Source organism: Neopsephotus bourkii, unplaced genomic scaffold, assembly GCF_033783945.1.
Source record: "Neopsephotus bourkii isolate Nb327-2 ecotype Australia unplaced genomic scaffold, CSIRO-AGI_Nbou_v1 NB_1388, whole genome shotgun sequence".
NCBI lineage: Eukaryota > Metazoa > Chordata > Aves > Psittaciformes > Psittacidae > Neopsephotus > Neopsephotus bourkii.
Window position 1 is genome coordinate 5,050,581 of NW_026901866.1, and position 24,371 is coordinate 5,074,951.

Here is a 24,371-nt window from a genome sequence, read left to right on the forward strand (position 1 = left end):
TCATCAACTGCTCTACCCCTGTCCATCAGTTCTGTAGCCCCATCATAGAAGGCCACCAAATTGGTCAGGCAGGATTTCCCCTTAGTGAAGCCATGCTGGCTGTCACCAAGCACTTTGTTGATTTTCATGTGCCTTAGCATGCCTTCCAGGAGAACCTGCTCCAAGATCTTGCCAGGCACAGAGGTGAGACTGACTGGTCTGTAATTCCCTGGGTCATCCATTTTCCCCTTCTTGAAAATGGGGGTTATATTTCCCTTTTTCCAGTCATTGGGAGCTTCACCTGACTGCCATGATTTTTCAAATATGATGGCCAGCGGCTTAGCAACTTCATTTGCCAGCTCCTTCAGGAACCACGGATGGATTTCATCAGGTCCCATGGACTTGTGCACGTTTAGATTTTTAAGATGGTCTCGAACCAGTTCGTCTCCTACAGCAGGCCTAAGGTCTTCATTCTCACAGTCCCTACATCTGCCTTTGAAGACTTGGGTGGTGGGGTCAGATCCTTTGCCAGTGAAGACCGAGGTAAAGAAGTCATTCAGAACCTCAGCCTTCTCCAAATCCTGTGTAGCTTCCTGAGGGGGCCTACGTTCTCCCTAGTCTGTTTTTTTTGTTTTTTTTTTTTGCTATATACCTGTAGAATCCCTTCCTGTTATCCTTAATATCTCTAGCCAAGTTTAATTCTAACTGGGCCTTAGCTTTCCTAACCTGGTCCCTAGCTTCCCGGTCAACATCCCTGTACTCTTCCCAGGCCACCTGTCCTAGCTTCCACTTTCTATAAGACTCTTTTTTTCATTTGAATTTTCCTCAGCAGCTCCTTATCCATCCAAGGAGGTCTCCTGGCCCTCCTGCTGCACTTCCGTCTGGTTGGGATGCAGCACTCCTGAGCTTGTAGTAGGTGATCCTTGAAGTCCAACCAAGAGCCTTGGGCCCCCCTGCCCTCTAGGGCTGTATCCTATGGAACCTTACTAAGCAGGTTCCTGAAGAGGCCAAAGTCTGCTCTTTTGAAGTCCAGGGCAGTGAGCTTGCTGCACACTCTTCTCACTGTCCTGAGGATGTCAAATTCAACCATCAAAATGCTTCAATAAAAGAGCGCTTTCATATTTAAAAGGAGGAAAGCATTTTTGTAGGGTCTTAAAGGATCAAGAGTCCGATTCCAAATAATTATGATTTAAGCAAAAATGCTGTAAAGAATTAGAATTTGTCTAAGTCACTATGCAGGTATTTCATAATCATCTATTGCAGGAGCAAAAACCATCCCAGCTCTTGCAGTTGCCCTACACACAGGACATGCGTTGCACTTGGTCTCCTATAAACTAAGTCCACACTGTCTCATGAAATATGGGTTTCTTCACACAAAACATCCAGTCTCTTGTTACTGAGCCAAAATCTTGGACTTAACAATTTTTATTGTTAAGATGATTATGACTTCATGATGCATTCTTAGAAGCAGTCACACATGCAAGATGAAGCTTTGTTATTTGTCTCCAATTTCCAAATTTCATTTGTAATTCTGATAAAAAGTGGCACCAGACAATAAAACCTATTACACAATATTGGACTTGCTGGCATTAAATATTTACATTTTGTGGGCTTATAGCTTTATGAATCATATTTTCTTTTATTTCTCTGCTTCTTTCTAAGTTGTCTAAATCCTTTTGCCAAATCTCACTTCTCACTTCAAAATGTGGGTTAATAACGTGCAAGCTGGACAGATGATTCTACATACTGTGTATTCTATAAATAAGTATAAACTTCACTAGAAGGCTTTCTTCAGAGCTTATCTGTTGCTCCAATTTTTTTTATTAATGTACATTAACATTTTGGCATATCATGGTAATACCAATGTTACTGGCCTTCACTTTTGTTTTTCTATGGAAATTTCATTAGTACTAAGCTTCGAGTGTTTGAAAAGTACTAAGGGTATTTCTGAGTCTAAGTGTCTACCTCAAAACACAATGTGAAATAACAGACCAAACCAAGGACATAGGCTCTGATTCTAAACTAGGAAAATTTTTCAACTATTACTGAATAAAAATGATCAAACTATTTTTTTTAATAAGTACTGTGCTGTGAGATGTTTCCTTTTCTCACCTCTTTCAGTATTTATTGCATGTGAAACTTTACCTGGCTGATAGCGTTACAAATCTATAACTGTACACCTAGTTTGTTCTCTAACCTAATATTTAGGTTTATAAAATACGTTTAAAACATCTCCATATTGATGGCAACTTTATTCCTTATAGGGGGTTATTTTAATCTATTTGTGTCTGTTTGAATCTGTGCATCTAGATACTTTGTTGTAAAATTATGGTTCTTCTGTCTGACATTGTTTCTAGTATGCCCTTGCTTTAGGCTGTGCTCTCAAGGTATGATTTAGCCTTAATTTCAGTTTCAGATCTGAGGATGAATCTTCCACTGCTGTTACTCGATTCCATCTTGATGCCTCCTCAGCCCTTCCCCTCCCTACTTATATTTGCACTTAATTCACTTGTGCTATTTCACTTTATGTGTGTGGTACCTGTGCAGCCTCTGCACTTTGACAGCTTTCTGGTGTAGATGCTTTTAATTTCTCTGTTCTTGTCAGACTTGAGACCTTTAACTTGGGAATTCCCTCATGACTTTCTTTTTTTACAAGATGTTAGAAAAAAAATATCCCCATGGGTCCTTAGTCCCAGTTTCTTGCTGCTCCGGAGAGTAGCGCTTTCTGAGCGCTCTTTGAGTGAACGATTTGCTGAAGGAAGACTATAGATAGTTAAATAACTAACTCATTCATATTACCGATCAGGCTGTTCTCTAGTGGAAAAAAAAAAAAAAAAGAAAAAATTATGCTAATACTTCCAACTGTTCAGCACTACTTTCCTATGTTTCTTGTTTTCTGTTTAACATCTATAAATCTTTTTTGTATGTTCTGGATCCATAAAAACAAACATGAAAACAAAAATCTAATAAAATGCTTCAAATGGTTATTTATATAAAATTTTTATCCTTCTGTCTGGAAATAACATAATGCTGTTAAACAGCCTTCCTAGAGCCTCACCAGAAGAAATAAGATATTTGGTTTGTTTACCTTCATATTTCCTGCATGAAAACATATATAAATCTTTTCTTCTCCATCTGCAATTTAGAGTAGCAGAGTCGCATGACCTGTTGTTGAATTACTTGGGCACCATCTTGAAACTGCCTTATGCGAAGGCTACAGAAAGAGCTGTGGTGTCATAAGCCTAACAAGAAAGCTTTCACTGATAGCTATAGATGCATTCCTTGCACAAGCTGCTTGCTTTTCTAACCTAAGTGGAAACAAAATAAACACAATGGTGAACTGCTAAAACCTTCAAAGCAGAAACTGTCAGCAGAAAATATCAGCTGAAACTTTCAAAAATTTTGCTGTTCACATAGTGGGGTGTTCCCAATGAGGCAGTCATTTACTTTAACAATAAAATTGGAACCGGAAGGTTTTTTTTCTCCCTCCTCTGTATTTAAAACCTTCCAATAATATTTTGTTTCACTACTACTTGAATTTTTATTTCATACATGTTTTCTGCTGGCAACTTGGAAGGAAACTCCAAGACACCAGAAGAGAACCAAACCTTCTTTAGTGTTTGAAACCCAGCTCATGTCTGAGCAAACATGCCATTTTACACACAGGGTCCCTGATGAGAAACCAACTCCACGAGAGACTCCTTCTCACTGCAAGGTTTTGTGGGGAAATTTATAAGCCTGTCATTCTATCAGTTGAAAGGGTTTCCGTTTTTGGCCTAATGCTGTGAGTTTAATATCTGAAGTTTTAGGGAAGTGATTTGTTTCATTTTGCTTAGGCCTTTATGTGGCTGAATTATATTTCAGTAATCCCCAGTATCCATAGCTACAGTACTTTCCCACTGACATAGCAACACCTCCTGATGAAGTTTGCCCATAACTCAGCCAGCAAGCTTGTCTTAACTCCAGCTTCTCTTTCTCCAGTTAAAGCTAATTACACTTAAGCAGCACCAGGCTTTACACTTCCTCCTTTACTTGGGGTTCACAATTGCCAAGTAGATCTATATCTGCCAGGAAAAAAAAAACAACCTGAAAGTTGGTGCCAATTAACAAAACAAATATGTTGTAACTTAATCAGTACTCAGCAGATCAGATCTGATCTTGCTCAACAGAAAGGTGGTGTAGGAGTAAATAAAGGGCAGCACTTAGCCACTGGCAGAAGGGGAGGGCATATTGTTTTACCAGGGAATGTATTTCTGCTTTGCTTTACTGAGTAAGACCATGCACTTTCTCCCCTTCAGGCCTTGCCCACAGTGCCTAATTAATTCAAATCAATTTTGAAAGAATACATGATTAGCTGTCCTAAGGCTAAGCAGTAGCATATTGAGTCACACACTAGAAGGCCTAGGTTGGGCACTGGCTCAGGATGGCAGAATTCATGCCAACGGAGGAAGCTAAATTGGTCACAGGGCAGGGGGTGGGGGGCTTGCCAACTAACTGCCTCGCCTCATGGCACCATCTGCCGATTTGTAGACTGATGTTGGCATCAGATCTGAAAGAGCCACTTATCCACTTGTACAGCTATAGGCCACAACAGTGAAAGGAGAAACGTTTGAAAATAAGGAGGAAGTTGATTAAAAAGCACATTTTGTCTAGCACAATGCATGTCAGGTTACTGTCTGCAATACTTCATTATCAGATACAGTTATTTCTTAAGAAATAAATCAATAAATCCATGGTTATCATATCTTCATAAATCAGATTGCAAATAACCTAAGGTTAATGCTCCTAAATGTAAAGAGTCGACTGTTTCATGCATATAATGGCACATACAATGTTAAAATACTTCAAATCTTGTCCTGTGTGAGGTAGCTTTAAAAACCTGAAGTTAATTCTCTTCTGACATAGTCTACTTCAGGCCTTCGAAAGAAATCAGATAAGTAGAAAGACATTCTTAAACGAATGTAAATTAATTTCAAAGCTACTTTCAGGGTAACCTGGATAAGAACCAGACATGTCATGATGTATATTGTGTGTTTTGAAACCATTCCTACTTTTATGGTCTATCTCAATTAAATTTTATGTCAACGGGATCCTAGCAGCTAGCACCTGGCCAGAAATCCTTCATCTTTTTCCACCTAACAAGAAAAGTGAACCTAAGAAACTAAGTGTCTTAGCTGTCCATCTGTGTGCAATGGTTTGTATCTCGAGTTCAATTCAACCCCAGAATGGTGAGAGACCATCTAAAAATGTTGATGCTAAATGCAAGATCATCTACTACTAAAAAAAAAAAACAGTCACAAAGACATGAAATTAATAATTATTACATTGCTTATATGCTCAATTTATTTCTAGTTGTGGTTCTGATCTTGACTTAATCTACGCAGCTTTTAATAAGTTTTGTTCTAGAAATCTGATATAGCCTTTTTCCCTTTGTAGCCCAAACGGAACAATGTCAGAAAAAGAGGGGAATCACTGGACTGAAAAGAGAGCCTGAAGTAGTCTAAAATAATGAAATTTCTTATTGCAGAAGGTCAGCATAAGTCCAGTTTGTGTTTGACTTTTTTGGAACACAGTGCAAGACCTACTTTGTAAATATACCAGCTTGCAATAAGTAAGTCCTACGACCCTAAAACTTTTCCCCAAAATAAACAGAACTATGAAATCCAACCTGAAAGGGATGGAATGAACCCCTTTCCTGAAATGTCCTATGGTTTTATACAACTGCATTTCTTAGTTTTGATTACTGAAATGTCCTGCCTGCGCTCTCAGGTTGTATGCTGGTAGACAAGCTCCAGTACTCCCTTGGAGTTTCACTTGCAGGTCTGCTTAACAGTAGAGACTCCAGTCACCCACCAAGAAAAAGGAAACCTTCCTTCGTGTGGAGATACTGCATGAGTACTACACTAGTCCATGATGGGAGGCTCTATGACTTGTATTTCTAGTTGACACCTTACTCATAAATTGGCCCTTAGAGGCTGTTGGTAGCTGTCTTAAATTAGAGAAGCCCAGAGCAAAGTGCCTGAAGCTGCTTCAGTTCCACCCTAGCTGATCTGGCACTAGGAAAATCCTAAAACCAGAGAAAAACATAAACCACGTTTGTATAATCCCCAGTCTACAGTGAGTGCTGAAATGAGCACTCAAAACTCAGTGAAGGATTTTGGAAACCAGATAGATAAACAGACTTCCAGAACAATATTTATTTCTCTTTTTGTTTCCTTTAATGATTCTTAAACATAATATAACCAGAAAACCACAAAACTGTCTAAATACTTTGGATGCTTGAGGTTCTACTGTCTGCTGTACCACAGTTTATTTATGCTGTATTTTGTGCATGTTCAGTCATGAGCACACACACCATATATATTATTAATTAGTAAACTTTTTTCTTTTGTTTTTTATGCCATACTTTACCTGCGCATATTTACTATCCTGGTTAGAGTTTGTAGGCATCTGTAGTGTCCTAGGATTAATATTTTCTTGCCAGGTATTACATTAGACCTATTAAATTCTTTTCAAAAGACATTCAAAACTGCTATAGATCGGCATGGGAAAAGTAATGCAGCCTCTTTAATATTAAATGATAAGTATTAATATTTAATGGAGTAGAAGTTACATCTTGGTTTGTGTTGGTGCTTACGGGAAAATGGGTGATGTTAATCTGTACTGAGTTACCTAGAGAATAGTTAAGGTGGTGAAAAGTAGAAAAAGTACAATGTGATGAAATATCACAACTTGAATCTGTCATACCCTGGAAACAGTGTTGTTGCTGAATATAGTGGAACCTATAGAATTTTTTTTTTTTTTTAGATTTATAAAAAAGTTTGGAGGAGCCAAACATCTCCAAGTTTGGATAAAGGTGTATGTCACTGAAGTGTCAGGACACTACCAACAAGATATATGCCATTTATTTTAGAGGGCATTAGAAAGTTATTTAGGTGAAAATTCTCAGACTTGAGATACAAACTTTTGTTAATGTGAATATTTTGGCAAATAGTGTTCAGCGGGAAAATGTTACTGTCATTATTTTTGTCTTAATGTTCAATCCAGATGAAACTAAAATTAGCAGAATAAATAGAAAGTCAGAGAGAAAACAGAAACATTGAACCAAACAGGTTATGGTATAACAAAGGTGTGAATGTGACCCAAGAAGACCAAGAAGGAACTTATTATAAGCAGTCATAAAGCACCCTTCATGGAGCTCTTCTGTGCCTACCAATTGCAGCACATATGGTCCTTTAGCAGAGGGTCTCAGAACAGCGGGTTAGTTTATATACCATATGAATGCAATTGGTAGGCACAACGGGGTTGTGTTAAGGTTATTGCATCTGCCCTAATTCAGAATTCCCTTGTATTTTTTGGTTTATGTCGGACAGTAATGTTATTTTAACAGCTTTTGTGTTAAATTTCACATGTTTTTTTAAACAACATTATAGCTTCCTTTATTTTCTTTTTATTAATTTTGACTTTGTAATAGGGTCTCCGAAGACTTAAAATTGAAACATTTTGTAGAATGATGGCTGTTAGAAGTTCCATACTCCCAGGGATTATTAGCAACTAAACTTTTTACTGTCTTTTTAATGCTGTCTTTTTAACAGACTACTTTGTATTTTAATTTTCAGAATGTGTGTGATCTGTGGAATGTTTACAGAAAAATTCTTGTAAATATCTTTTTGTTCTGAATCTCAAGAAATTGTCTATGAGAGTTCAGTAATATGAACACAAGCAGTTTTGGTTGGACAGTGTGATCATTAATTGCATTTATTTTGTACATAATGAAACCCTTACAGTCGAGTATATGTGACAGGCTGATCTGAAACCAGACTTCACTGTCCAATCTGAGACAGGCACAAAAGCACAAAATGTAATCAGTTCTAAACAATGTTAAGTGTGATGGCTTTGTAATGGAAAATAACTGCGGTGCTTGAAGGTAGTTGACATAGTTTCAGGTCCTTAGGACCTTAGCACAAAAGGTGTAAAAAAAGCAGAATAGAAAAACAGGACCTGGGGATGGGGAGTATCTGGGACTAGCAGATGTCCAGGATGGGAGCAGTTAAACTAACTGATAAGCAGAAAGACAGGATGATTGCTGTGTCTGTAATGTTAATTAAGCTGGTTATGAAGACCTTTAAAGACCTTTAAAGACCACCACATTAATTGACCTTTAAAGACCACCACATTTTTGTATGCATGCTGGAAACTTTCTGGAAAATGATGTAATATGCCCAGTGACTATGTAAGGATGGCCTGCATGGCAATACGGTGACACACGTTAGGAGGAGCTATCCCCCGTGTCTCCCGGCACCGCAATAAAGAGTACCTGCTTGCCAGCTTGAAACTCTCTTGGCGAGTTTGTTCCTGGAGTTTTCTCCGAATGAAATCAAAACTCCACTTTGAGTCCAGACTGAAAGGTTGGTATGAGAAGCTGAGATGGGACTCCATCATCCACTACGTGAAGGATGAGTGGGAAAGAGCTGAGATAAGACTCTTCCTGCCATTCCTTCAAGGATTGGTGTGAGGAATTGAAATGGGACTCCACCGACCACTGTCTCAGAGGTGGGTGGAAGGAGTTGAGATAAGACTCTTCCATCCATTGCCTGGGAGAAAGGAGTGAGGACCTGAATTGGGACTCTAGGGTCCATTACCTCGAGGACTGGTGTGAGGAATTGCTACCCATTATCCCAAGAATTGCTGCCGACTCACATTGTGCAATTTATTATCCCGAGAATTGTGCAGACACAACATGCAATTGAAAAGCTCCTGTAAGACCAGGGAAACTGGTCCACCAGGAACATGCTATATGTGACATGAAGAACGGAGGTATTCACCCCAACTCATTATAAAGTGGGAAAAAAGTACTCACCAATGCACGTCACCAGGGAGCCATTACCATGAAGATGACTTCAGAAGAGCACCTCCATGAGGACACTCTCCACCGATGACTACTATGGACCCTGAGGGACATCCTCCATGAGACATTGCCATGAGGGGAACTCCACGGGACGCACTCCATGGCGTACTTTCAAGGGGGCTCCAGAGGGATGCCTCCACGGAGACACCCACTGCTGACGTACTCCTGGGGGACACTTCACTGATACCAACTATGAACCCTGAAGAACTCCCACCACCAACAATGATAACAACCGATCCGCGGGACACTGCTGAATCCACAGTAGTGACTATCTCTCTCTCTCTCTCTCTCTCTATCTGCACCCCAAATTCATACTTTATTTTCTACCTTTTTTCCAATCTGCCCTATCACTAACCTCATTATTAGAATAATTTCATTTTTATAATAACTGTCTTTTTGTAATTCGTAATAAACAAACTCTCTGATTATGGTACTTGGCCTTGTTTGTGTCTTAATTTCACCCTTGGGATCACAAGCTGAAACTCTGGCACTGGGGTTTTTCTCCAATCAGATCTGGATGATATAACGTAATCCTTACAATTTAAGTTGAATATTTTACAATAACATCAAAAATTCATCTTCTACCCATATTTTCAAAAGCTACATAAAATATTACTGGCAATTACTCTTATGTAGTTCTTAGGAAAAATACTGAATGGATATGGACACCATTAAAACATATTTTTGCAAAACTTTCATAAATTCTGAAAGAATTTTGTGTTATTTATTTTTGTTATTTTGTAATCAGAATTCATCTTAAGAAAACTGAATATTCTGGAATAAAGGATTTGATGGTCTCCAACCTATACACAATTTTTCTGCTAAAAATTAATCTTTTGCTTCACTTTATTTCTATCCATAGCTTGTTATCCACCACCACACACAGGAGACAAGTAGTGCTGTAATATGCAGACTGCAAGGTAAAGTATACTTCAGACAATAGCTTGTAGCAGTTACTGGAACAGTTTAAGCATTAGTTTACCTCTAACTTCCTAGTGCCAGGATTAATAATGTCTGACAGTTGCATCAATATGGTGAAAACAACAGGAGATGGCAAGCACATTCTCACAACACATTTCAAGCATAGTTTAAATTATTTTGTAAATGCCTTTTATGGTAGACAAACAGTGGAAAATTATTATCCTTGCACTGAAAAGCTGTGGTTACTTCATCTTCCTTCCAAAGAGAGTGAATTGCAAAGTAATGTAGTTTTTAAAAGGGAAAAGTAAGTAATGATTGGACAGTGAAATTTCACAGCTTGAGATGACAAGCTAGAAAGCTACTGGAGGTGGGAAGTGCAGGTAAAAAACACCCTTGAGAATGTACAACAGCACATATGAACGTAAAAAGCACCAAGACTTTGCTGTTAATCAGGTGATCCCTTCTTTTGAGATTGCAATCTATGCAAAGGAGTCTTTCTCATTTTGCATAATTTCTCACATTTAAACCTGGAAGAAATTAAGTAGGAATTTGATTATTTAAATTGTAGTCACATATGCAATTTTTATAAGCATCACTAATAGACCTAGTTATTTTGTATTAACCCAGAAATTGTACACATTTATATCAAAAGCAAAAGACAATTATCCAGGGTCAAAATTGTAATTTTCTGTGCAATTTGACAACAAATGTCAATTCCTGAATGGGCTGATCAACCATTCCTGAAAGTGGGAAGAAAATTTTGGAAAGCCAATGAGGAGCATATTGTAAGTGTAAATGGATACATCTTTAATATGGAGAAGACAAAAATATCACCCAACACTGAAAAAGTTCAAAGACTTACACAGTAGTCATGCAAAATGTTGGTTCCTCCAAAGTATAAATGGATCCAAAGGCAACAACTTCTGCATTTGATTTCATTCAGCAGAAACAGCTCCTATAATTAACCAGTAAAAGTTACCAGGGAAAGTTACATTGAATTTGTCAGCTAAAATCATGCAGAGTTGAACTGCTCTGGAACAATGAAGTTTTGCATAATAAATCATACAATAATGACTAAGAAAATAAATATTTTTCACTAACTCTGTTCTGAGTAGTAAAAAGGAAATATTTTAAATGTGTAAAATTACACTGCTTCTTTAAATCTCTACCAAATTCTGAAACTTTGGCAAGTACTCCTCTGGTATAGATTGGTCTCTTGGCAATTTGTGAAAGTCTATACTGTTTATTACTGCTCTTAAATTACTCCAGAAGGATGGAAATGTTCAACATACTGAACCAGGTTTGATCAAGAAACTGGTCCTCAGGGCCTGATGTTCCAACAATGGAATATAAAAAATAGAAAAATTGGTATGTTTTGAATCAAGGCCCAGATCCTCTTGGAACCACCACAGTATGGATGGACCTTTGCCATAGATGTCTCTTAACACAATGTGAGTATGTGTATTCTAATCACAGAAGAGACTGCAGAGGTGATAGCTCTGTGATACCAGTAGAGTAACCTCAGTATTGTTCCTCCTTATTCAGAGCAATGAGGGACTATTGATTTTTATCACTGTAACTAGGTAAGTCCTGTAGTTACAAATGATCTTATTCTGATTGCTGCTTTTGTTTAAGCCAAGTAGTTGCCCCGGTAGGTATAAAATTTCAAAACTGTAAGAATTAAAATTTGTCAATAAAATCATTGCCAAAAGGTGATATTCACTTCAGGTTATCATTCTTGCCTTTCTTCTTGACACTCACAGAAAGCATAGAGTGACCCACAAGAGCATATTGATCTGAAGTACTTTCAAGTAATTTCATGCTAGATTATGGATCTAGAAACTCTTTATTTTACAGTACTTTTATGATTGCTCTAGGATTTATGCTTTGGTTTGGTTTGTTTGTTTTTAATAGCTTGTTCAGATGCTAACCCTTCTTGGAAATGTATTCTGAATAAAAAACTCTGGTATTATATAGCTCATGATGAAGTCCAGAGAGGAAACCACTAAAATACAGCTTCATTTATTGTCAGTTATCTTCATATCTGTATTCTTAATGTATGTGTGCAAAGGCATGCTTGCAAGCCCTTTCATATACATATTGTCATTGCAAATAGACATCCAGGGATGTCATATGAAAGCTGCTGTTAAAATTCATGACTACTCAGTTATTCTTACAGGTAGAGATATTTCTTGTGAAATTTTTATTTCAAATATTTGGAAGAAAAAAAGAAAAAAAAAAAAAAAAAAAAGAAAAGTATCCAGAAATGCCAACATTACTATTTCATGCCTAGCCAAGTTAGTAGAAAAATTTAATGAACACATATATCCAGACTAGATGGAGAGCAACTGAAAGGCTGATCTGTGGGAAGGCTGTCTAAGATTAAGCAAAAAGATTCACTATCAAATATTATCTTTGCTTCCTCTTCAGAAATTCCAGAGAAAACCCAGAGGATCTGAACTGCTTAGAAAGGTTCTATTCATATGTACTTTCACTAAAGATCGTAATTAAAATAACATTTTAGATTTTGTAGCACTATTTAAATTATTTCATGAAGTCTTTCAAATTAAACATTTTCAATAATTTTTATACACGTCTTTTGTAGCTGTTTTCTCATTCTTAATAATTAATAAGGTGTATTCAGCCAGAATCTAAATTAAACTCGGTGAGGAATGTTTTAATTTCCTCGAGATTAATTTTGCTGTCAATGTTAATTTCTCACTGTATTTGAAAGTGAGGAAGGATTTGCACAAGAGCCTTCATATTACTTAAGTCTCCGATTTGGTGGGCAAATCTGAAGAACATAGAGTTTCTGTCTGCTGCTGCAAATAGGCAGAGGTGACAGTCCCTTTTGGATGAGCTGGGAGACGGGCCATTGGATTCATTCTTATTCACTTCTGATATATTTTACAGGCTGGGAAAAGTAGCCAGGATAGGTCTGCACTCAAACATTCAGCTTCAAGTGGGAGTGGGTTGAACCTGCTCCTCCTGTTTCTGTATGCTGCCTTCATAGATGCATTGAGTGAGTTTCAGCCAACTTTAGGTCCTGATGCAGAGAAAGTGTACTACTCAGACAAGAAATCTCAGCATGTGACTAAACTGAGCTGAACATAATGTAAGCTTAATCTCTCTCCTGAAGAGGGCTCCTGATAGGAATTTGCAAAACAGAAGTTAATACTGACACCAGTAGTGGACTGTAAAATGTACGACCAAGGAAAGATGCAGCTGTGTCTTTGGAGCTGGTATCTCCTTTGCTGGAATATAGAGAAAGTTGAATTCTTGAAATCTATTAAAAGAATCTAAACACATTTCACTTAAAATGCTCTTAATAAAAGACATCAGTGTCATACTGAAATTACTGTCTTTTGGAAGCCTGTTTTCAGAGATGGCCTATATTGGTCACTGTGCTGATATTGTAGTAGAAAGATCTAAACAGGACAAGTTGGCCTCATTGTTGATCAAGTTTATGCTGGTCTTCATTGACCAGTGAAGTGTATGTCAAAACTCTCCACTCTTGAAGCAATCTCAGAGGAAGAAATGATCTTTTCTTTGTGGATACAATGTCTACTACAATGTTATGTTTACTCATGATCAATATGCCCAGGCACCATAGCACAGAAACAGTAATAATGACTACAGTTATAATGATATTATTACAAGTAACTTACATAACCAAAGATCAGTCCAAAAAAAAGGGACTATACAGCTGCTAAACTGTCACCACATTGCATGGTCCAGGAGTATGTTAATACCTCCTGGATTTCTCCAAGAGAAATCCTGAGCTGGATCTTCATGCAGTATAAGCAAAATGTGTTCTACATACATTGGCCTTAGATACATTCCACAATTAGACTGATTATCAGAAATCATTTGAACTCAGCAGATCTCTAATGTTCAGAAGCCTTTCCTGATGTAACAAGCTAATTTATTGCATCAGGAAATACTAAGCTAATACATGCTAAGCAATTTATACAGCAGCCTGCTTAAACTTTTTTCCAACAATATTCAGCTATTTCCCAAAGTAAGGTTTTATTGAATGCATGTGCTCCATATATTCTATCTTCATTTTATATGTAGATTCATTCAGAATCAGTTTGCCAAATAGCCAAAAGACACATGAAAAAACACTGCATGAGTCAATGTTACAAAATTTTATGGGAGGGAGTAAACGTCTTATAGTTACCTGAACCAGCTTATATCTGCAGTTGTACCCATGGTAAGGGCAAAAGAGCTACTGGATAGGTAGTATATGTAAAGTTTCTTACAGTGATTACAGGTCTAGTTGACCATAATGCCTTCACGTGTAGAAATCCCAATCAACCACAGGGTTAATTGCTGCCTTCTCAGGTATGCAATGCTGAAGAAAGTTTGTCATTAATTTCCAAAATTACTCCATAATAATTTGGTGCCTCTCAGACTGAGCGTTGAAGACTTCATTTTGAAAAATGGTACATTTTAACTCTCAGCTGCTATTTGCACTGAAAGAATGAATTTTCCAGTATTTTAAGTTCCTACTTTGAGGCTTAATTTTTTTTTACTATTTTGGATTTTTGTCTTACATTCCAGCATACATTTAGCCTTTGGCAGATTGAAAGATGTCTCTGTTAGGTAACATCATTCGAGGGAACACAAGATACTTCACAGCACAAAAAAAAAGTGTGGTGGTGGAGGAGAGAAAACATCAGAAGCATTGCAAAAATACCTTTTTATTTTGTGTTCCACAGATTTAAAACTTTTCAGCAGCTTTGAACCATTAAAAAGTGTAACTTGCTGACAACGTTTTACATGGAATGTCAGCTTTTTGTGATTTGAAACAGCTGAGATAATAAGTCCCAAATGAGAGGATTATAATACTGAAAGAAATATAAGTATGTATTGTACTAGGAGCACCTCTCTGTTAATGACTAGTGTAAGATACGTTGTTAGAATAGCTAACCTTTTATTTATACACAAAAGCAGTTTAGTTCCTATATCTCTTTTCTGCTCTTTACATCCTTGAAAGAAAAACATTTCCTTCTTCAGAGTTCATTTGCTCATGTTATTTTTTGATTACCTGAATTGAAAAAGGTTTTTTGGCACTGTCATCAAATTTATTTTGACCCGGCTGCTATTGCAAAATTCTGGCTTCATAAACAAAGATACTGTTTTCAAACAAATGCCCTTTACTGTAAAGGAAACAAGACAAATAGAAGTAGTACTGTGTTTGCTGAGACTGGTTTTTAAAGTTTGCCATGAGGTGTCAGCAGCTCTTTAATTTTCAGAAGCCTTTTCTGACATTAGGATCTCATAGCAATTTACACAGCAACTTGCTCAAATTCTTTCAACAATAAAGATTTCTATTTTATATGTCCTTAAATGTTTCCATAACCAACAGAGGTGAATTAGTTTGTTTTAAATACAATTATACTTACAAATAAACTATTAAATAAATGCAAAATGAATGAATAATCTTTTCTTTCTAATTAGCTGGATTAATTTGCATGCTATCCAGTGTGTTCATTGCCTCCATCACATTAAAAAAGGCATTATTTCCGTGAAAATTTAAATGCCACAGTATTAAGAAAATCAATAATAATATGCATAAATAATAGCTTGGAAAGAACATGTTTAACAAACTTTGAAACTATTACAAATTTTAGACTTACCATGTTAGATTTCAGTGCAAATACTCTATCTTCAGGTTTCCCCAGGTGGCAATGTGTGTTAAGAAATGGATGTCCGTGTCTGGAAATGCTGTTCTTGCCATTTTTATTTCCCCAAGTTAATTTAGGTGATTAATGTAACAGAAGCCTAGGGTTTAGGAATACCTTCAGAGGGAAAGTAGAACTGAAAGAAAACCATGACAACTGTGTTTCTTAATATAATAGGCTCTGGGTAAAGTTAAAACTTTAACCAGGCTTTAGAGATTAAATCAAAGCCTATATTCTGGTCAGCTAGCTACCTCTACCTATCACTATATTATCACTGTCTTGAATACTTTGAACGTTCCCTCAGATAATTTGATCTTGAGAAATGCTATCCTAAAATAAAAGTTTATTGCGAAATTGGATACATTCCTTCACCAAAACACTGCAAAATTGTCAGAATTGGTCTTTAATCCTGTCTTTTTCTTTTTCTTTTTCTTTTTTTTTTTTCTTTTCTGTAGTGTTATTCTAGTGACCTAGCCGAAAATCCAAAATGCTCTACAAGCCTGAACTCTTAACATTCACAGTAATGCTCAGTATTGGAGTACTGACACTTCACGGCAGTCTGGGTTTGTACTCACACCTGGAAATTTCACCATAAAGACTGCAGAGAAAAAAGTGTGGTTTAGCCTGATCACCACATTTTTATTCTGAATCTCTGGTGGGAGTCAAGGCATGGAATGTGGGCAGAAAACACCAAAGTATTTTTAATCATTTTTCTTTCTCTTGAACACATGAGACAAAGGAACGTGTGAGGAGGATATGGCCTGAACTGGCTAGCCTGTATTGCCATCTAGCATGTGTGGAAAGTGATTTAAGAGCAATGGGTCACATTTCACTTTGAAGTTCAGACACTGCCACATTTTTTGAAGACATGATCCTGCAAAGTGCTGAGCACCCTGGCTGAAGGCCAAGAAAACACATAAACACATGCTTAACTCTAATCATAGGACTAACCCCCTTGTGTTAAAGTTGACATGTGCTGAAGTGCTGGTCTGGATCAGTGCCAGAAGGTTCAGCATCCATTAAGATTGATTTCTGAAGGCAATAAACTACAGGCTGCATCTTAACAGTAAGCCTTGGATTCTGTTTACATTTCCTGCGTGTATTTTAAAAAATAAAACAGTGGTTGTTAAACACAGAAAGTCCTTACTCCTTTGAGAAAAATTGGCATAGATGGAGGCACAAAAGTGCGTTTTAATAGACGCAAGTAATGAACAGGTCACTCACTTAATTTGGCTGCATGCAAATCCCCTCTTTCCCAAATAATCCCTTAATGACCCGTTAGCACACTGCATATTCAGTGTCTGTTTATGTGGCAAACAGGAGTCTTGTCTTTAGGAGCTGGGTTTTGCAATGGTCTCAGGTGGCAGTACTCTGTTCCAGGTCAGAAGGTCTTGGGATGAGCTTCCACAGCAGGACTTTAAGCTGATTCCTACTGTTAAATAGGGGATTTTGCACTTTTGGAGTGTCCATGAAGTTATTGCAGCTTTCTTCTGATTGTTTTTGGCAGATGCAGCAGGTGAGATCTAAAACTTACTCTTACAAAAAGCTGAAATTCAGGCCTGTCTAAGAAGAGTTTATGTCCTTAAACTGTGAACACAGATGGTGGACCTGGGGTGCACAGTTATGAATGAGGCTTTCAAGTCTAAAGAAAAATGCAATGAAAGTAGAAAACAATTCTACAGATAACTGCAATTTTAAATGCAGCTATAAACCTCCACTGTGTCCTCTCCAGGCTATCATTCTCCTTTCACCACCAACAAAATGTTCTACAAAAAGATTGCTGCAAGCAGCATTAAGACAAGGCGAAAATGAACATATCTTACTGTCCGACTAAATTGTAACTGAAAGAAAACTTAGTGTGCTTACAGATCATTTTGCTTTTCCCATGAAACCTACAGAAGCTTGTCTTAAATTTGCTTTGGCTACTAAGATCATAGAAAAACTCTTTTTGAAGTTTTGGGTTTTTTTCTAAGTAATTGAAAATTAACTCAAGTTTAAACATAAAATGTTAATGTTATTGAATCAATTCTTAAGGCTTAATAAACTTAAAATCCCTTGGTTGTTTTAATTATATATCTTTTCCTGGCAATAAGTACATTCAAGTTCTGCAATAAAAACAACGCTGACAGTAGGAATTATCCAATTCCATGTAAAAATCTGTTCTTGCAAGATGTCTCCCTGTCAAACTCAATTTTACAAGCAGGAGAGGATGACCTAGGCCTTGAGACCATTAGGCACTTCTCAGACAGAACCAAAAGAACTTCCAGATGTTAATGATCCAATTTTGCATGAATATGAGTGAGAAATTGTTGTCTAAGTGGTAATGCATCTCTTTCTACTGTTTCCAAACAGTATGAAAATAATGATTATTTTTTTCTGAATGTCTTTTTCTTTCTAAAAAAAATATGGAATTACTGGTAAAGCACAGTAAAACCACATTGAGCTTTGTTTATTGGAATGTAATTATTGGCAAATGATAGTAAACCCAGGAAATACTATTTTGTATCTGAGACATTAAGCTCCCTCTCAGACACTCAGGATTAGGGAAGTCACCTTTTTATGCCTGTTCTTCAGCTGCATAATGGAGGTTCCCTTTTCTAGCATAATGTATTTCTGAAGAGGTATCTTGTATCCAGCCCTTTTGGTAGAAAGTGGTTGCACCAGATGATATACAATGTCCATTCTAGGCACATGCTTCTCTTCAGACTGTAAATTCTTGAGGGTTTCCTTAATATGAATTGTTAGTATCTCATCATATTTTGGTTTCTCAATCTTAGGTGTCATTAGAATAAAATTACTGAATAACAGTAGTTTGCTCCATTCACCCTACAGTGCTAGAAAATTACATTACCTTGCAGCTAATTCAGAGGCAGGACTGTGAAGAAAAGCTAGTGCTTTTGTATCTCCTTGCCATCAGTCCTGCCCCTTTGTACTGTTACTCCAAGGCAGTGTCTGAAAAACACACACTGTGTGACTGTATTTAGAACATCTCCACTGCTGCCAAGCTTCACAAGTAGAAGCACAACTCATTTCTGTGCCCTGGGTTTTCTTTTTCGGGGAAAGGGGATCAGGCTGAATCAAAGGTGGAATTTGTAAACTGATTCTGATTAACTTGATCTGATTGTGTGTGGGAAGTTATTTTATAGCATTTCCTTTATTTTCCTTAAAAGAGTAGCCTAAAGGATCTTTTACAGGGATCTTTTTCATATTCTGTTTTTGTTTAGCGACCATCTGCTGTCAAAGGTGTTCACACAGACCTGAACTAAGAGTTGTGTCGCTGTGGTAAACTGCCTCCTTTGGAAGGTTTTTAGACGCTCTTCTCTGAAGGTTTGGCCTTTGGCCTGTGAGGGTCAAAACACATTTGGGAGCTTATATTATCTGTCACCAGGGAGAGCCTAGGGTAAATCTAGAAGCACATGTCACTTCAGAATCCACATGATTAAAATTAAAATAGTATGTCTGGTATGCATATAGAAAAAAATAATCAGATATTCTTCTGTATTGTGAAATAGATCCAGCAGACAATGAATCCAAAATAATATATATAATGTGTTTATACATGCATATATGTCTGTATGTATAAAATATATGAAAGGTTTCCGTATCAATAGATATCATTAAAATATCAGCCCAACAGAACTCTGCAGGCAAAGTCTTGATTCTGTAAGTATAAAACTTTGTAATTGTCTGTGGAACTTGCATAGCCAGCTCCACTGGAAATGATGATTCACAGATACTCTCAAGTTCAAAAAAAGTAGCTTTGTCATAAGATATTGTTACAGAACTGGTAATGAAATTCAGCACAAGGATGTCTCAGATGCACCTTCCATATACAGAATGAGCTTTAACTTTTAAATTTTATATCCCAAGCATTGCCAGAAAAGGATGCATTCTTCATGAACTATTCTATGACGTATCGAAAAGGGAGCATTATTGCACAACAGTAATTTTTAGCATCATTGTCAATCACTCATCTTCAAAACTGCTAGGACTGGTAGAAGATTACAACAGTCCTGTGAAATAAACATCCTTACCTTTAAAAACAGCCAAAAATTGTACTGTAAATTTAGGACTAGATTTTAATGGAGTGAGAGATTGTCAACATGATCTGGAGTTGGCCTAATTATTTTTCATTCTAGAATTCTGAGTGAATGTTCTGTCCAGGGAAATGCTAAAAGGAAACAATAAGACCAGAGATTTCTTGCACTCTAGATGTATTATATAGCCACTATGTGCTGAAACAATTCAAAGCTTTGGATCTGATGCTCTGTACCTCCACCTATTAAACTGCAGAACAAATCGAGTAAGGAGGAGTAAAATTATTCCTGAACCAATCCATAGTATTTTTCATAAACTTTGCTCTTGGATATTGCACTGCATGCAAAAGCTAGTGAGTCATTAACTCAGAAAGCAGGAGTCTTGTTTTATATTACTTAATCAGTCATTAATCTGTTGCCTAAGCAAGTAACTTCCCTTTGTGCTGACTGTCTTTTTCTCTTGTCTTTTCTACATGGAATTTAAACTTTTTAGGATTAGACTGGCAGACTGTATTTTGGTCATATATATGCTAATGCCAGCCCAAGGACTCCAAGTGCTAGGTCAAAATCATCACAGATGCATGATGCAAAACTCTTCTCCAGTGTAAACTCACTCTGAAGTTACAGTTTTTTTCTGTTTTCAGAATAACCTCTGCTAGCAGCCTGTATGCACACTAGGCCTCCTTGCTACCTCAACACTTCACATTACTGGTTACGATGCTTGCTCTCACATCATGGGAAAGCTGGTTGATGGTAAAAAGTAAGGTGCTGTTATGCATTCTGCTTACTTTGGCTGCAATACAGCTGTGTGTCCAAGACTGACCTGGACCTATACAGAGAAATGCTTTCCAGATCAGGTCTTATACCACACCAGACTGGCACAATTTTTTCTTGCATTATCTTTGGCAAGGAGGTTGCTTCTGGATCTTTTAGATACTATGTAACAACAACTGCACCTAGAGTGAAACTAGCAGAAACTTTGTGTCACTGGCTGTGTCTGAGCTGTTCTGAACTTATGCTGGTGGGCTGGTGGAAGATGGGTAGAGTTAACTTTTGTACTCTTTTCAGTTTACTTTCATGTTCTACAGGTGAGAATATCTTTGCAAGCATACTTTCTGATTATTGGCTTTTAAAAGTATTATATTTATCTTCCATGTTTTTAAAAATACACTATTTTTGCATTTTTAACAGGTTTTTGGGGGTTTTGTTTGTTTGTTTTTGAGTTTTGAGGGTTTTTTTTGTTTGTTTGCTTGTTTTTTTTTAGGAAAATGTAGGTCCATTGAATAACACTGAGATTCACAGAATAACTGAATTTTTTGGCAGAGATTATATAGTATTGCAACATTAATGCAAAAAGAATGTGAAATGTAACATTTACTAATTGCTTAACAATTGATCATTGGAAATAGTTTCTCTTAAACTAAGTAACAGACTCATCCCCTCTTTATTCCTTCCCTTCTCTTCAGAGAAGAAGAATCACAATTGCACCTCCAGGAAAGAGGTCTAGTGTTCACAGTTCATCAAAGGAGGATCAAACACTTTAAACTGTTCTTTTAAAAGTAAGTTAATAGTTTCCAGACTATCATTAGTCATTTCTTATTTCTAAGTGAGAAAAGTCAGTGCTGAAAATAAAAGCCATATCCAAAGACTGCAAAAGTTTGGCCTGTAATATCTAATAGGAAACTTTTATTGGGACTTTAAAACTTCTATGGAATGGAAATACTGTCAAATTATCATCTTTTTGTGCTCAGTATAAGTTCTTGATGCTTCTGCTGTGCTATTGCTCTTATTGCTCCTACAGGAAGCAATTTTTGGTATGATGCTTTATACTTTTGCAGCTAAGTTAAACATTTCTCAGTCTGGATTTAGCAAAGTATTGTACCTAGTTGTAAATGCAAGCAATTTATTGAGAAGGGAGTCTTTTTATGTGTTCCTTCTATCTTTCTAGGTTGCCAAGGTGACCATACAGAGATAAACCAGCTTAAAATGTAAATAAGCATATCCCTGAATATTTCAAATTCAGGATGTCTACTGGGTAACATTAGAACTGTCAGACATACAAATAATAGTAACTGAAAGATTCTGCAGGTTTTAGTTACATATCTTTTAAGGTTATAGGTTCAGAAGTAGGCAAACCACTAAATTATCTTTTTCCTCCCATAAATTGCGATGCAGCAGTATTCTGTTGTAAGAAATAAATTGTTCAGAAAAGTAAATTCAAGGTAAGACTCAGAATTGCTGTGATGTCATGCTATGATGACCGACAGTTACAATCAATCTTGAGCTGATAACTTGCAATGCATGATTTTTATAGAAGTTCACCCGAGTGTCGGCAACTAAACTGATGTCAAGCACTATCTTGGGCTTTCTTTCAAACACTTTTCTATTTTCCAGATTTCAGCTCTATGAAAAAAAGAGAAATGCTTCCCAAAAAGACATAAGTGAGTCATGCCACTCCAAGGAGGCTTCAGAACTGAAAGTCTCAAGGATATTCATTCCTCTTATGTTATACCACAAATGCTGTAGGGGATACCCTATTTCACTCAGTAGGAAGACCAGGTTTCAGAGATTAGTAGATGACAGAGAACATATGCAGCTTCCAGGAACGGAACAGAGAACTGGCACATGAGCTCTAAAAATATTTAATAAAAGTGTAAGAAACTTCTTAAAATTGTTAAAAAAAAAAAAAAAAAAGGAAAGGAAAGGAAAGAAAAGAAAAAGAAAAAAGTAAATGTACATACTGAAGAATCAATGTTGGGTTGGTTTTCTTTTCCATTTCAGATACAGGCCAGTGGGGGGGGGGGGGGGGGGGCCGGGACACACACAAAAAAGCACACAGTAATCACATATATTTACATATTTATGCTCTTCTGAAAATATGACCCTGTAGCACAGATCAGCCAGTGACTTAGGCATGGTAACACTATTTGTTACTAGGCTTAATTTTTTGGAACTTTTCAAGCTTTTAAGTACTGTGCCTGGAGCTTGGGCAGAGCATTCAGAGAAGCCAAAGTTCCTACAGAGAGATCATATGAGTTCAGGAAACTAACTTACGTTTACCTTTTTAGATCCATATGACATGGAAGGCAACAAGATTCCTGCCTTCTTTGTGACAGTTTGCTAGCTATGGCATTTGACTCGAAAGTAGAAAACCAAAGTTCAGAGTTCTTCTCATGTAAAAATTACCCTTTTCTTACATTTCAGAACAAAGTCTCATCTAGAAGGTTGCATGCAGGCTGCAACTCAGCAGCTTCCTCAAATTCTTCTGTTATACTGGACTGGATTCCACACATTTGACAGCTGTTACTATAACTGTTGTGTAGTGTAAAGGAAAGTGCAGGGTTAATTGACTTGTAGGGAGCTGAAGTCTTCCTCACCTCCTAGGAAACAGGAATGGGGTATTTACTGTGTTGTGTCATGGTGGCAGTCAATTCATGAGCATTGGGAGCACCTCGCATAGCACATGGAGATACATCCATTAATCACACTCACATTCTAGTCCTCAGGTGGTCATTTAATTGTTCTTAGTCAGAAAGAGATTTAGTAAGTCTGATGTAGTCTAGCAATTAAAAATTATACAGAGAAATAGCATATACAATATTACTTGGGTTTTTTTTTTTCTCAAAATGAAGGGTGTAAAATTCTTGCCAAGTTTTAGATAAACAGATACTGGCCTGTACAATGGAAAAATGGCAATGTGTACCCACAGCACCCTTTAGGAGTGACCAAACTTTGTGTCAGCAGCCAAAAATAGCTTTCTAAAGCATGAGATAATAATCCCTCATACTGGATGTGGCTTTCCTCTGCCCCAGTGACTGGATCAGTGCTGCCAAAAGCAGTCTATAACATGATTAACAGCTGCTCTGAGGAATGACAGAGGGAAGGGCAAGCAGGGTGGGAAGGAATAGCCAGCTACCACACAACAGCTATTTTGTAGCAGGAATTCACACTGAGAGGCTGTTGAAATAGTGTTCATTGAATGGCAGTGATTGAAATACTATTCTTATTGTACATGCAAGGACCGATTCAGATAGGGTATAGGCAGGTGCAGCTTCATTGAAGTCAATAGTGCAGCACCCACTGGGCCTGAATTTAACTCACAGTAGGACTTGCTGTGAAGTGTATTACACTAATGATAGCTACGGCAGCATACTGTTTTCTGCATGACCTAGATGCATTTGCCCCACATAGATGTTTTCACACCAAGACAGTGTTATTTCTAAGTTTCTTACCAGGAAGAAGACAAAATTAAGAGATGCATTTTTAGGATCTAGATTATCCCTTTTTGTGGATTTTAACCCATTTCTTAAAGGATTATACAGGGCTCCCCTTCATGGTTAGTAGGCCTATACGGATTTTGGAAATAGGCTTTCTAAAGCCAGGTACATATTAATAGCTTCCCAAAGTTAACTTCTGTTTTCTCCAAAATTGTTCAATCATTGTAGCTCACTATACACAGGTTTTAAAGACAGGTTGGGTTTTTTTTACCAAGTCCGATCTAGTGGTACCTAGTTGTTGAGAACCAAATTGCTCATTTCTTCCTCAGTAGAAGTTATCCAGGGAATCATATGTTTCAGGCTTGTGGAAGAAGATTTCCCAAGATGATGAAGACTACACAAAAATTTGCAGTAGAATGGGAAAATCTCGAGTTACAAAACTATGGGAAAGAAACTGGATGTTCCAGTGCAAAAGGTGAGTAGGATTTCACATTAGGAACAGCCAGAGAAGAATGAAACAAAGTCAAAGAATATTTCTTTATCATATTGTAAATTAAATCACCAGTTCCTGTAGTACGAAAATCTTCCTGGGATAGCATGACTACACTTCAAAAAGATG